Genomic DNA, 12,371 nt, shown 5'->3' with positions numbered 1-12,371 from the left:
ACGAATCTACAACGGTCGTCTGCGCTAGAATAGGAAGGAGATCGCGCACCGGACATGAATAGTGGTTGTCCAGTGGTGCACCGGACTGTCTGGTGCGCCACCCGACAGAAGGCAAGGATAGCCTTCCTTGTTGGCCTCCAATGTCTCCTAGCTGCCTTGGGGCTATAAAAGGGACCCCTAGGCACATGGAGGAGCTACCCAAGCATTCACTAAGCATTCTAAGACTCCCACACTCCGTCTCCACGCACTTGATCGATTGTGTTAGTGATTTGAGCTCCGTTCTAGTTGTGAACTCTTCGTGCTTCATTTTGAGCTAAAGTCTTGGCTTGTGTGCGTGTGTATGCTATGGATTTGTGTGTGTTGTTCCCCAACCTTACTCTTGTGTTTTCATTGCGATCTTGTTGTAAGGGCGAGAGACTCCAACTTGTGGAGATTCCTCACAAACGGGAAAAAGAGATAAGGAAGAAAAGCCGTGGTATTCAAGTTGATCATTGGATCACTTGAAACGGGTTGAGTGCAACCCTCGTCCATTGGGACACCACAACATGGAAGTAGGCAAGTGTTACTTGGCCGAACCATGGGATAAAATCGCGTGTCTCTTGTGATTGTTTTCTCTTTGATTGTCTGTGTTCACAAGAGCTCGTTTCAAGCCACTTAACCGTTCTATCTTTCATAACTAAAGTTTTGTGGCTATTAGTGTTGAATTTTACAGGATCACCTATTCACCCCCCCTAGGTGCTCTCAATTGGTATCAGAGTCGTTCTCTTCACATAAGGGACTAATCGCCCGAAGAGATGGATCCTAAGGGAAAGGGGATGGTGGTCAACGACAAGGAGAAGGAGTCCCTCTTCAACGAGCCAAGGGATGACAAACCCACCGACTCAGGATTGAGTCACAAGAAGAGGGACGGGAAGAAGAAGAGGCGCATCAAGAAGATCATCTACTACGACATCGACGCCTCCTCTTCTTCACCAAGAGAAGACGACGAAGAAGACTCGTCTAAAAAGAAACCGGTTAATCAAAATTATTCTTTTGATTATTCTCGCATTCCGTTCAATTCCAATGCTCATTTGCTTTCAATTCCACTCGGTAAACCTCCACACTTTGATGGAGAAGACTACTCTTTTTGGAGTCACAAAATGAGTAGTCACTTGTTTTCTCTCCATCCTAGTATTTGGGAGATAGTTGAAAATGGAATGCATTTCAACAGTACCGATAATCCTGTGTTCATTAATGAGCAAATTCATAAGAATGCACAAGCTACCACTGTTTTGCTAGCATCTTTGTGCAGGGATGAATACAACAAGGTGAGCGGCTTGGACAACGCCAAGCAAATTTGGGATACCCTCAAGATATCACATGAGGGAAACGACGCCACCATGATCACCAAGATGGAGTTGATGGAAGGCGAGCTGGGAAGGTTCACGATGATCAGGGGAGAGGAGCCAACACAAACATACAACAGGCTCAAGACCCTGGTCAACAAAATTAGAAGCTATGGAAGTACAAGATGGACGGACCACAACGTCGTTCGTCTAATGCTAAGGTCATTTACGGTAATTGACCCCCATCTTGTCAACCTTATTCGTGAGAATCCCAGGTACACCAAGATGACGCCCGAGGAGATTCTTGGGAAGTTTGTGAGCGGGCGTATGATGGTGAAGGAGGCTCGATATGTGGACAATGCACTAAACGGACCACTACCAGTCTACGAGCCTCAACCTGTTGCCCTCAAGGCAACAAGCAACAGGGAGACGCTACCAAGCAAGGTAGCACAAGTGGAGGCCGCGGGTCTCAATGAAGATGAGATGGCGCTTATCATCAAGCGTTTCAAGACCACATTGAAAGGACGCAAGGAGTACCCCAACAAGAACAAAGCAAGGGGAAAGCGCTCCTACTTTAAATGTGGTAAGACTGGTCATTTCATAGCACAATGTCCCGATAATGATGATGACCAGGAACAAGAAAAGCACGAGAAGAGGGAGAAGAAGAAAGTCTACAAGAAGGCGAAGGGCGAGGCACACCTTGGAAAAGAATGGGATTCGAACTGCTCTTCATCCGACTCCGACAATGAAGGACTGGCAGCCTCGGCCTTCAACAAATCTTCGCTCTTCCCCAACGAACGCCACACCTGCCTCATGGCCAAGGAAAAGAAGGTGAGTGTTCGAGATTCCCCCAAGTACTCTACTTCTAGTGATGATGAAGTAGATTACACTAGCTTGTTCAAAGGATTAGATAGAGCTAAAGTAGAAAAGATTAATGAGTTGATTGATGCTTTAAATGAAAAAGATAGACTGCTAGAGAGGCAAGAGGACATTTTGTATGAGGAACATGACAAATTTGTTAGTGTTCAAAAGTCTCTTGCCTTAGAGATCAAAAGGAATGGATTACTATCTTCTGAGTTATCTACTTGTAATGAATCTATCTCTAGTTTAAAGACTTTGAACGATGATTTAAATGCTAAGCTAGAGGTAGCTAATAAATCAAGTTCATATGTAGAACATGTTGTAATTTGCAATAGATGCAAGGATTTTGATATCAATGCTTGTGATGAACATCTTGCGTCCATTGCTAAATTAAATGATGAGGTGGCAAGTCTTAATGCTCAACTTAAGACTTGCAAGGTTGATTTTGATAAATTAAAATTTGCTAGGGATGCCTACACCATTGGTAGACACCCCTCTATTAAGGATGGACTTGGTTTTCGAAAGGAAACCAAGAACTTAACAAGCCAAAAGACTCCCGTTCTCAACAAGGAGAAAGGGAAGGCTCCTATGGCTAGTAATGCTCAAAGGAATCATGCTTTCATTTATAATGATAGAAAATTTTCTAGAAATGCTCATAGGAGTTATGATCATGATGTCTTTAATTCACATGCTATGTTTGCTTCTAGCTCTACTTCTGTGCATGGTAGAAGTAAGCATAGGAGAAATAATGTTGTGCATAATGTGCCTAGAAGAACATGTAATGAACCTTCTACCATTTACCATGCTTGCAACACTTCATTTGCACTTGTATGTAAAAATGAAAAAGTAGTTGCTAGGAAGTTGGGATCCAAATGCAAGGGAGATAAGACTTGTATTTGGGTTCCAAAGGCTATTGTAACTAACCTTGTAGGACCCAACAAAAGTTGGGTACCTAAAACCCAAGTGTAAATTGCCTTGCAGGTTTATGCATCTGGGGGCTCAAGCTGGATTATCGACAGCAGATGCACAAACCATATGACGGGGGAGAAGAAGATGTTCACCTCCTATGTCAAGAACAAGGATTCCCAGGATACGATCATCTTTGGAGATGGGAACCAAGGCAAGGTCAAAGGCTTGGGCAAGATAGCCATCACCAATGAGCACTCTATATCAAATGTATTTCTAGTAGAGTCGCTTGGTTACAACCTCCTGTCTGTAAGTCAATTGTGCCACATGGGCTACAATTGTTTATTTACAAATGTTGATGTTTCTGTCTTTAGGAGTGATGGTTCATTAGCATTTAAGGGTGTATTAGACGGCAAACTCTACTTAGTTGATTTTTTGAAAGAGGAGGTCGATCTAGATGCATGCTTAATAGCTAAGACTAGCATGGGCTGGTTGTGGCATCGATGTCTAGCACATGTTGGGATGAAGAACCTTCACAAACTTCTAAAGGGAGAACATGTGTTAGGACTAACCAATGTCTGCTTCGAAAAAGATAGACTTGTGTAGCTTGTCAGGCAAGGAAATAGGTGGGAAGCACTCATCACAGCAAGAATGTGATGACAACGTCAAGACCGCTGGAGCTTCTCCACATAGACCTCTTCGGACCCATCGCCTACCTTAGCATCGGGGGAAGTAAGTATGGTCTTGTTATTGTAGATGACTTTTCCCGCTTCACTTGGGTGTTCTTTTTACAGGATAAATCTGAAACCCAAGGGACCCTAAAGCGCTTTCTAAGGAGGGCTCAAAACGAATTCGAGCTCAAGGTGAAAAAGATAAGGAGTGGCAACGGGTCCGAGTTCAAGAACTTACAAGTTGAGGAATATCTTGAGGAGGAAGGTGTCAAGCATGAGTTCTCCGCTCCCTACACACCACAGCAAAACGGTGTGGTAGAGAGGAAGAACAGGACGCTTATCGACATGGCGAGGACAATGCTTGGAGAGTTCAAGACGCCCGAGCGGTTTTGGTCGGAAGCTGTGAAGACAACTTGTCATGCCATAAACCGGCTCTATCTACATCGTCTCCTCAAGAAGACCTCCTACGAACTACTTATCGGTAACAAACCTAATGTTTCGTACTTTCGTGTATTTGGGAGCAAAGGCTACATTTTGGTGAAGAAAGGTAGACACTCCAAATTTGCTCCCAAAGGTGTAGAAGGGTTTTTATTAGGGTATGACTCAAATACAAAGGCGTATAGAGTCTTCAACAAATCATCGGGTTTGGTTGAAGTCTCTAGCGACGTTGTATTTGATGAGACTAATGGCTCTCCAAGAGAGCAAGTTGATCTTGATGATATAGATGAAGATGATGTTCCAACGGCCGCAATACGTACCATGGCGATTGGAGATGTGCGGCCACAGGAACAACAAGAGCAAGATCAACCTTCTTCCTCAACGATGGTGCAACCCCCAACTCAAGATGATGGACAGGTTCATCAAGAAGAGGCGTGTGATCAAGGGGGAGCACAAGAAGAACAAGTTTTGGAGGAAGAAGCACCACTGGCCCCTCCAACTCAAGTCCGAGCGACGATCCAAAGAAATCACCTCGTCGATCAAATTCTGGGTGATATAAGCAAGGGAGTAACTACTCGCTCAAGATTAGCTAATTTTTATGATAATTACTCGTTTGTCTCCTCTATTGAGCCTTTCAGGGTAGAAGAGGCCTTGCAGGATCCGAACTGGGTGTTGGCCATGCAAGAAGAGCTCAACAACTTCAAAAGGAATGAAGTTTGGAGCCTGGTGCCACGTCCAAAGCAAAACGTTGTGGGAACCAAGTGGGTGTTCCGCAACAAGCAAGACGAGCATGGGGTGGTGACAAGAAACAAGGCTTGACTTGTGGCAAAAGGTTATGCCCAAGTCGCAGGTTTGGATTTCGAGGAGACTTTTGCTCCTGTGGCTAGGCTAGAGTCGATTAGAATATTATTAGCCTATGCCGCTCACCACTCTTTCAGGTTGTTTCAAATGGATGTGAAGAGCGCTTTCCTCAATGGGCTAATCAAGGAGGAGGTGTACGTGGAACAACCCCCTGGCTTTGAGGATGACAAGTACCCCGACCATGTGTTTAAGCTCTCTAAGGCGCTCTATGGACTTAAGTAAGCCCCAAGAGCATGGTATGAATGCCTTAGAGATTTCTTAATTGCACATGCTTTCAAGGTTGGGAAAGTCGAGCCCACTCTTTTCACTAATACTTGTAATGGTGACCTTTTTGTGTGCCAAATTTATGTCGATGACATAATATTTGGTTCTACTAATCAAAAGTCTTGTGAGGAGTTTAACAGGGTGATGACTCAAAAATTCGAGATGTCAATGATGGGCGAGTTGAACTACTTCCTTGGGTTCCAAGTGAAGTGTTGGGGACTCGTTCTCAAATGCTATGAATTAAGAACAAGGCAACATAAAATGTTAAATGTTAATGCCCTTCGTCCGCTGAAGCATTATCTCCTTACGGATTTAATGAACTTCGGACGAAGGTCAAAGATGAAACAATTACGAAGGTTGGATCTTCGTAATTGAACTCCCAGAGGTTGTATAAAATAATTCGAGATATGAAGCATTAATAAGAAGTAAATTATAAATAATCATCATTTTCATATTAAACAAATTTGATGTATTCAAATGTTAGATACATTTGTACCTCTGTCTTGGCGAAGAATAATTTCCAAGTGATGCGATTACAATTGCAGGAATCCGTGAATAGTAAAGGAATATTGTTCACTATTTATAGGCACAGGACACAGCCTGTGAGGAATTACAATCATGCCCCTCATAAAAATTTACAACATTGACTCAGACCTTTATGGACTAAAAGGTCATTTTATCTTTAAGTCGGTTCGTCCCTTCTCCTTCGGATATGTTGTATTATCAAAGCTTCATGAATGATGCCTTCGGCATCACGTACGAGCAGCTTCAGCCGAAGTTGTATCTCTCTGCAGGACCTTCGGCGACGAAGCATGGTCCCAACAGTAGCCCCTTCGTGGTGCTAGATCGTTTTTCGTAACGAGCTTGATCCGTGAAAAAAGTCTCTTAGGCTTCAGGAAGCCGAAGGTCCGAAAAACACCTTCCCTGAGCTCGTTGTCGAGAAACGATAGCGGTCCCACCCTGCAGGGTTACTATTTGGTCTTTGCGGTCCACCGCGCAGTGGGTGTGAGCAGTTGTTTGCCTGGTGCAAAAATCCTGACGATTCACCTTCTTACCTGCAGTACTATATAAACAGACGGGTAGGTGTGAAGTTACCACAGCATTCATTGCTATTGCACTGTTTTGCTGCCAAAATTTTTAACCATAGCTGAAGCTTGAGTCTCGCAATCAGACGAAGCTCCAGTTTAAAGCCTACTTCGTCAGAAGAAAAAGCTTCGGGAGAGAAAGTTTTTTAGTTCCCAAGAAATTCAGAATTAAATGGCCAGAGTGCGCTCTACCGCTAGAGTTGAGCGTGAGGGAGGCGAAGCCGAAGGAGCGGAGACTGTTCCAATCTCCGAAGCGATGCAACGATCCGGACTGGTGACCTCGGGAGGAATCCGCACTGCCGAGACAGAGCAGACTGTTGCCGATACAGAACAAGTTGCTGCCGAAGCGGAGGAAGGAGATATTGAGGAAGCTGATTCCGATGATGATTACCATATTGCCGTTCCAAGCAAGCCCAGCCATTTGGACTTCGGAAAGTCGACTGTCTCTAAGGCTGATTTCTCCAAAATGGTGAAGTCGGGCTATTTCAGTGAGAATGAGAAGAAGCTGCTTCGCTTCGTGGGGGAAGAAACTACCTCGAAGCCAGAAAAGGATGAAACAGTTATTTTCAAGAGCTTTCTAAAAGCTGGGTTGAGATTCCCCTTAAATAGGATGATCTCTGATGTGCTGCAAAGATTGGTATCTATTTTCACCAACTGACTCCCAACGCGATTGTCAGGCTCAGCGTTTATATCTGGGCTCTCCGAAGCCAGGCGGTGGAGCCGTTTGCCGACAGCTTCTGTCGAGTTCATGAGCTGCATTACCAAACTAAGGCCAGAAAAGATGGATTGCATGAAAATTTTGGTTGTTATAATTTTGCTTATCGGAAAACCACGAAGTTTCCCGTGATCAGCTACCGAAGCAAATGGCCGGCAGGCTGGAAATCAGAATGGTTTTATGTCAAAGTTGACGAAGATAAAGAGAAGCTGGTTCAGAGCCCTCTTGAACTAATCTTCGGAGAAACAAGACCCCGATGCAAGATGGCAGTAGACGGTCCAACTTGGGCTGCACTGGGCGAATTCAAAATTATTGCAGAACATATTGGCACTAGAGCCTTCAGGGTTTTTCCAACTATGAAAGAGTGGACAATGCCGAAGCTTAAAGGGGAAAAGAAAGAGGGGGAACTCGTCCGACTGCCCTACTATTATAAGTTCAAGAAATATTTTAAAGTACCCTGCCAAGAATGGCTTGATACAATTGAAATAATGAGTAATGAAATTCTTGGGAATTACTCTAAAAAAGAGGACCAACTGATGACAGCGGCTTTCGGCACTCGGCCGAAACGAAGGCTGAACAGGGTGTTTGATGCCATAGGATTTGAATATGCTGACTACGGCCGACTGGGCGGAGATGCTGGAGGCCCGAAGCGAAAAAGGATTGCCAGCGCTACTGACGAAGAAGCCGTCAAGGTAACCAAAAAGAAAAAGAAAGATTCTAAAAATGTCAGCGCTGAAGAGTTAAATCCTGAGCCGAAGGTGGCTACTACAAGAAAGAGAAAAAGTGCATCCCCAGAGCCGGAAACGCCGGTCCGAGAAGAAGCCTGCTTCTCCTTCTGCTGTTGAAGTAGAAGAGATTATGAAGGTAATGACTGAACCCCTGCCTATCAGGCTAAGTCCGCTGGCACTGGAACTGACGAAGTTTTTTCAGAGGAACAAGGCAGCTTCGGCAGCAAAAAGTCCTGTGAAGCCGAAGAAACGGAGAATTATTCAAGTGACAGATGTGATCCATCAGACACCGCCACCGGCGACGGTGTCAAAAATTGTCTTTGCCGAGACTACCGAAGCCGAAGGCGCCGCAGCCGAAGCTACTGGAGTGGAAACCACTGAAGCTGAGACCGGCGAAGCCAAAGCTACCGGGGCCGAAGCCAGGACCACCGAAGAGTCGAACCTGGAAACCACACTTGAGGTTATTGACAATATACTCCTGAAAATGGTGGAAGAAGAAACTACTGCAGCTGCGGTGAGCACGGCAACTGAAAAGGGGAAAGAGCAAATTGATGAAATTTCGGAAGAAGAAGATTTTAACTTTCAAGATTTGCTTGGACAAGAGTTAACAGACGCTGAGAAAGAGGAGTTGAAAAAATATGCCCTATCTTGCGGATATAAATCAGGGGCTATGCTATTTGGTGGGGTGAACGAAGGGAAACTAAGATGCCTTCGGAACCGTACTGAGGCCAAAATTGTTAGAACCCTCTCCAAAAGCATTGGCTTGCCGAAGCTGGAGACTGACTTGTGCCGTTATCAACGACACCACATCACCGGAAGCTTGCTTTATGCTAACTTTAAGGTAACGGATATTTTTGTTATTTTATTACTATTATTACTATCTTTTAGGTCACGTTTTAACAAAGATCGTTTCGATAGAGCATATTATTAAGCAAGGTTCTAAAAATGCAACAAGATCTGGAAGAAGAGAAAAACAAAGCCGTCATTCAAGATTTGGCTGAAAAAGTTGAAAATCACGAAGCTAATCTGAAAAAGAAAGACCTCATAATCCAAGACCTTGGAATCATGGTCAAAGAGCACGAAGGTGCACTAGAAAAGAAGGATTTTGTTATTCAGACCATGGAGGGCTCTTTGGCTGAAGTCCAAACTGAGAATGACAAATTAAAGAATGAATTGCTCCGACAATCAGAAAAATTCGAGCAAGAAAAGAAATATCTTGAAGCAAGCCTGAAAGCTGAAGTGGATAAATACTCAAATTTGCAGAAATCCTTTAAAGATCTTCAGGAGAAATGCTTAAGCTTCAGCAGCCGATGCGTGCAGCGGCTGAAGGAAGTGTTTCACTCTGTCAGAGCTAGCTCTTCGAAATTTACACCTTCAGCTGAAAATCTGCCAAGAACATTAGAATTTATTGAAGGCGAAGTTGATGCCCTCGACGAAGTTATTGGTGGGCACGCGGACTTCTGCGCCCTGGTAGCTTCTCGGGGCACGACTACTGCTTTTTTGAAGGCTGGCTGCACGCATGGAAACATTGTGAACAGACCAAACTTCAGCTTGTCAGCTTCAGATTTGATAGATATCCCAAGCTTAGCCAGAAGCATCGGAAATAGATTCATGACCCAGATCTGGGTAAGTGGCGGGCGGAAAATGGCAGGCGACGAAGCTCGAAGCCATCTTAAGCCGGTAAGAAACTTATGTTTGTTACTTTTACCTTCTCCTGTGAAATTTGTACCTTTCTTACTCTGTTGTTTGGTATATACAGGATGACGAAGCTGAAGATTGACAATGCTGATGTTTAACAAAATTGAAAACAAAGCCTTAGCTGGAGCTTAAAGTTGCTTATAATGTGCTTTCCTGCAAAAATTCTTGGAGAAACTCTTGTAATATAGATATGGAACAACTCATGTAAATTTGTACATACCTTGTAATATATTTTGTCTCCCTTATCCGTGTTCAGTCTGCTTTGTTGTGGACGAAACTTCTCTTTTGAGCCGAAGGCGAAAAACACCTTCCCTTCTTTTCGTACACACCGAAGCATAAAAATTTTTCTTCGAATCTTTTCCTTATTTTCTGAAGCACCTGTCTTCTTTGCGTAGCATGATGATGATTCTATATATGTCTAAATGGATGTTTATGAATGCAAATGACATGATGACATGTAATGTGCAAATGAACATTAGGACACATGTTCAGAAACCATAAGCACGGCCATTCATCCCCTCAAGAATGATACAAATCTTTTTGCCGTTTACTTTTCGGCTTCACCGTTTACTTTTCGGTGTATCAGCGTTGACTTTTCGCTATAAGCCTCCCTTAGGAGCTTCTTCGCCTTTTACTTTCGGCGGAATCAGCGTTTATTTTTCGCTGCAAGCCTCCCTTAGGAGCTTCTTCGCCTTTTACTTTCGGCGGAATCAGCGTTTATTTTTCGCTGTAAGCTCTGCATTCCCTTAGGAACGACTTTTGAGCTTCTCCCTGTTTTCTTTTCTTTTTCCTTTGCACTCGAAGGTGCGTTTTCAGCTTTTACATTTACATTTTTGGGGGATATCGCTCTTATAGAATTGAAATAAGAAAAAGAAAAATTACATGTTGTGGCCCCATTAAAAACCTTTCTCCCCCTTTGGAAAGGAAAAGGGTGCCACAAAAAAGAATATAAAAAATTACATCGAACTAAACATAATATCGCCGAAGCTCATCCGCATTCCACGATCTAGAAATGTCATTGCCGTCCATATCCTTCAATCTGTAAGAACCGGGTCTTGACGAAGATACTACCAAAAAGGGGCCCTCCCACTTCAGCTGTAATTTGCCTACTGTTTCAGGGTTAGCTACACTTCGAAGTACCAAATGTCCTAGTTCAATGTTCTTCAGCTTGACTTTTCTATCACGCCATTTTATTGTTTTAGCTTGATATTTATTGATGTTTTCCACAGCTTGAAGTCTGATCCCTTCAATAGCATCTTTTTCTACAGAGCAATCAGCTTCGTTTTCGCCCTCTGCCGAAGCTACTGTCCTTATTGATCCTGTTTTGGCCTCTTCTGGGGTTATTGCTTCGTCACCAAACAATAGTTTAAAGGGTGTAAAGCCTGTTGATCTTGACATGGTTGTGTTATGACTCCACACCACTTTGATTAACTCATCTAGCCACTTTCCCCTGGGCTGATTGAAGATTGACTTCATTATTCCTGTCATTATGATCCCATTGGCTCTTTCGACAAGTCCATTTGACTCTGGGTGCCGGACTGATGCAAAATGGATCTTCGTACCAATTTGATTACAAAATTCTCTGAAGGCTTCAGAGTCAAACTGTGTCCCATTATCCACAGTGATAGCCTTCGGCACTCCGAAGCGACAAACAATGTTTTGCCAAAAAAACTTTTGAATAGTAAATGAAGTTATTGTGGCTAAGGGCTTCGCCTCAATCCATTTGGAAAAATATTCCACTGCCACCACCACATATCTTAAGTTCCCCTGTGCTGGTGGTAATGGACCTAGCAAATCCAGACCCCACCTTTGCAACGGCCAAGTGGGTTGTATTAATTGAGTTAAAGACGAAGGTTGTTTTTGATCTCTTGCACATTTCTGACAACCTTCGCACTTTTGAACTAAATCCGCTGCATCCGAAGCTGCCTTTGGCCAATAAAATCCTTGGCGAAAAACTTTCCCAAGCAAGGGCCTAGATCCAATGTGAGATCCACACAGACCTGCATGTATGTCCTTCATTAATTCTATACCTTCAGATCTGGATAAGCACTTGAGCAATGGGGAACAGACCCCGCGCTTGTATAACTCCCCTTCTATTATGACATATGGTCGAGCTCTTGCTTCTATTCTCCTGTTATAAGCTTCGTCGTCTGAAAGAAAATTACCCTGAAGGAAAGAGATGATCTCAGTTCTCCAATCTTCACTATAAACAGGGGATATGTTAAGGATTGCTCTTTCAAGAAGCTCAACCGAAGGTGCTTTTATTGTTTCAAAAAATACTTCCGAAGGCATAGGCAGCCCCTAGGCTGCTGACTTAGCCAATAGATCAGCGTATTCATTCTCTCCACGAGGAATATTTTTGACAGAGAAACCTTCGAAGGAAGCCTCAATCCTTCGGACTGTATCTAGATACTTTTCAAGCTTCGGGTCTCTTGCTTTGTAACTTTTGTCAGTATGACCAGAAATAACTTGAGAATCAGTTTTAAGAATGGCCCTTCTGATTCCCATTGCCTTTAATTTCCGAAGACCCAAAAACAGAGCTTCATACTCGACGATGTTATTTGTGCAGCTAAAATCAAGTCTTGCCGCATAACAAGTTTTAACTTTGGAAGGTGAAACCAACACAGCAGCCGCTCCCGCTCCGAAGGTTCCCCAAGACCCATCGCAAAACACTGTCCATGCTTCGGCGTCTTTATTTGTTTCTTCCTCCTGAGCCCCTGGCGTCCAGTCAGCAATGAAGTCTGCTAACGCCTGGGACTGAATCGAAGATCTATGAACATAATCAATACAAAATTCATTGAGCTCTGCAGTCCATTTTC

The sequence above is a fragment of the Zea mays genome, chromosome 5 (assembly GCF_902167145.1).
Source record: "Zea mays cultivar B73 chromosome 5, Zm-B73-REFERENCE-NAM-5.0, whole genome shotgun sequence".
NCBI lineage: Eukaryota > Viridiplantae > Streptophyta > Magnoliopsida > Poales > Poaceae > Zea > Zea mays.
The sequence above is the reverse complement of the archived record's forward strand: the minus strand, read 5'-3'. Positions refer to the sequence as shown.